Source organism: Solanum tuberosum, unplaced genomic scaffold (genome assembly GCF_000226075.1).
Source record: "Solanum tuberosum cultivar DM 1-3 516 R44 unplaced genomic scaffold, SolTub_3.0 scf00158, whole genome shotgun sequence".
NCBI lineage: Eukaryota > Viridiplantae > Streptophyta > Magnoliopsida > Solanales > Solanaceae > Solanum > Solanum tuberosum.
Genome location: NW_006239083.1, coordinates 209,200 through 213,021, shown reverse-complemented (window position 1 = coordinate 213,021; position 3,822 = coordinate 209,200).

Genomic DNA, 3,822 nt, shown 5'->3' with positions numbered 1-3,822 from the left:
ACCTAATAACTAGTATATATATAAGAGGCTACGGCAAGCAGCTCTTCTTCAAAGGAAATACCTAATAACTAGTATATATATAAGAGGCTACGGCAAGCAGCTCTTCTTCAAAGGAAATACCTAATAACTAGTATATATATAAGAGGCTACGGCAAGCAGCTCTTCTTCAAAGGAAATACCTAATAACTAGTATATATATAAGAGGCTACGGCAAGCAGCTCTTCTTCAAAGGAAATACCTAATAACTAGTATATATATAAGAGGCTACGGCAAGCAGCTCTTCTTCAAAGGAAATACCTAATAACTAGTATATATATAAGAGGCTACGGCAAGCAGCTCTTCTTCAAAGGAAATACCTAATAACTAGTATATATATAAGAGGCTACGGCAAGCAGCTCTTCTTCAAAGGAAATACCTAATAACTAGTATATATATAAGAGGCTACGGCAAGCAGCTCTTCTTCAAAGGAAATACCTAATAACTAGTATATATATAAGAGGCTACGGCAAGCAAGCACCTTTACTGCCGCTGTGGGGCCCATTTCCTCTTCATTTGTTACTTCAGTTTTTTTACTCAACTTTTACCTCCCACTTAATTTTTTTCCTATAGGTTTTCAATTTTATTTAACTAGCGTTTGACCATAGATTTCCTAATATTTTTGGCAAATATTATTTGAGTGAAATTTCACCATGTGTTTGGCCTTAATATTTGAGAAATATATTTCACTTTTTTAATGAATATGAAGTTTTACAAAAGCTATCAAAATTAATCATATGTTTGTATTACATAACAAGATAGAAACGTTGACATGACAAGATTCATGACTTCCGCAACAAGCCAATTGGATATTCATTGTAGCAAATAACAAGTAGTGTCCATGACATTAGAGCAATGCGGTAGTTTGGAGTGAGTGCAATAAGCATCATTCCATACATCGTGAAGTAGACGAAACACGTGACTTTATTACCCTAAGCTGATTGTTCGTCATTTTCATCGGCAATCATATCATCACTTTCATATTCAGTGAATATTTTATCACTGCTTTGAAGTTCACATAAAAATATATATAATACAACGCAAATAAATACTATAGAGAGTGTTTTTATAAAGGATAAAAGTTTGGTGTGGAATTTAAATTTTTAAAAGTTTCCAAATAATGAGATTTGACTCAAATACTAGTTTTTTTCTAGAATTTGAAAATTTGAAATATTTGCCAAAAATATTTATCAAATAATAATAAATTATATGGACAAACACTATTTGCCAAATTTTCTCCCAAATTTAAAGTCATTCAAAAGAGTACCACGTACTGTTTCAGTTTTAAATTATTAGAGTAACTAATGTGTGACAATTTTATAATTTGCTTGGTTAAATCTTTTAATTGATTTATTTAAAAAGGGAGTTTTCAATAATTAATAATGAAATATTTAAAAATACATAAAAAAAGTTGGTTGACTCTTGAAATTTTATTTGTGTCACATAAATTGCGACAAATGGAATAATGTAAATTATTTAAAAACTACGTAAAAATACTATAAATCAAAATAATTAACAACTTTAAATATTTAAAGGACATACAAAATTTGAGTGACACTCATAATTTTATTAGTGTCACAAATTGAAAGAGAGGTAATAACATATATTATTTGAAACTTCCGAAAAAGTTATCATCAATCACAATAATTAACAATTTAAAATATTTAAAAGGCATATAAAATATTGGATTGACTCTCAAAATTTCATGACTGACGCATAAATTGGGAAAGAATAAGTAACATACATGATTTGAAAATTACGTAAAAAGTAATATAAATCACAATAATTATTAATTTAAAAAATTAAAAGATATATAAAAAAAAAATGGGGTGACTCTCGAAATCTTATTAGTGCCACATAAATTTGGAGAGAGGGAGAACACATAATATTATTTAAAATTTACGTAAAATGAATTATAAATCACAATAATTAACAACTTAAAAATATCTAAAAAAAAACCATATTAACATTTGATCAACACTTTATTCTATTAATTTCACATAAATTAAAATAAAAACAACATAATTGGATTCGTGCTACCATGGGCTCAGATATCTAGTGAATGGTATATGCGTAGTACAACACAATTTTAATTATAATTTGACTTTTCTACACCAAAAAAATGTTAGCTAGCGTAGGTGAACACAAAAAATTTTATTATGGTAGAGGCTCAACCAACAAAAGGTGTGTGAGGCTCCATTAACTTTTTGACATGTGGATAAGTGGGTCATTTATCTAATTTAAAGCAAAAATGCTACCACTAACAAGAGAGAGAAAATATATTTACACAACAAATTTAATTGAACAAATATAAAAAAATACAAGAGAAATAATACATGCATTTGTTTCTTTTCTTTTTTAGTTGTTAATATTATATTAATTTTGAGATTGCATTGGATATGATAAGTTATTATTATTGTAGTTTATGTTAGTTTGAAGGATTTTTATAAACCTAGAACAAAAATAACAAAAAGTAAAATAAATTTTATAATTAATCTCAATCCCATCAGAAATAATACATTTTACAAAATATATTATAATAAAATAAAAAATAATTGTGGATCCACATTTTATACTTGTTGAAAAATTAAATTTTAAATTTTCTTTCCTAATATTTTTATAAAATCAATGGATGGTAAATCAAAAATACATATTTTGGCATTCAAGCTGAATCTATAATTTTTTATTTTTTAAAAAATATTTTTGCTGATGTTAGAAAAAAAGTTACACCAATGTTGAAAAGAAATGAAGATTAATTTTTCAGATCTTGATTTTCTCTCTAAATCTAGTCATCCTTAACTTAAATAAATCATTATTTAAAAAAATTAACAAAAAAATAAAATATATTTTAAAAATAAAATAAATTAAACGTATTCCACAAAATTTTAAGTACTATTCTATCAAAAAAAAAGAAGTAGAAAAGTAACGGTGATGAAAACAAAAATATAAATTATATTACGTAGAAAAAATACTATATCAAAATAAATTTGTCAAACCAACATATAACTACATAACATATTCACTATAATTTCAAAATATTAAAATAAAGAAGAAGTAAACCCACGTTTTAATTGAGTCCGGAGCCTAAAGGGCAAAAAAAATTGTCAAAAATTCCAAAAGGGCACATCACTTTTTATTTTAGCCAAAAGGGTAAAATCGCTGCGTCAGCAGCGATTTTCCTCTGACAAAATGACGAAATAGCAGCGATTTCGTGTAAAAAATTTTTTATATTTTTTTTAATTAAAAATCGCTGCGATTTTGTAATTTTTTTTAATTAAAGATCGCTGCTTTTTCTTTAAAAAAACTAAAACGGCACATCAAAAAAAAAATTAACCAAAAGGGCTTCTGACAAAACAAAAATAAAAATCGCTGCATATTTTCTCAAAAAAAAAAAAAACTTTTTTTTCTTCAAAATTGCTGCTATAGCAGCGAATTTGGTTAAGAATTTAAAAAAAAAAGTTTTTCTTTTAATTTAATATTCTTTTATTATTATTTATGATATATAATTCAATTTTCCTCATGCTTCAACAATTTTATTGAGTATACTGTCGTCTTGTTTATCATTTTTATATTATTAATAAGTAATAATAGGCATGAAAATAATAGCACTCGGCATGAAAAACGCTGCCCCTGCAGCGATGTGTAAGGAAAAAAAAAATTCTGACTTAAAATCGCTCGCACAGCAATTTTTTTATTTTTTTTTTACAATGGCAGTGACTTTTAATAATAATAATAAAAACAAAATTTAACAAAATCGCTGCTGTGGCAGCGATTTTTAATAAAAAA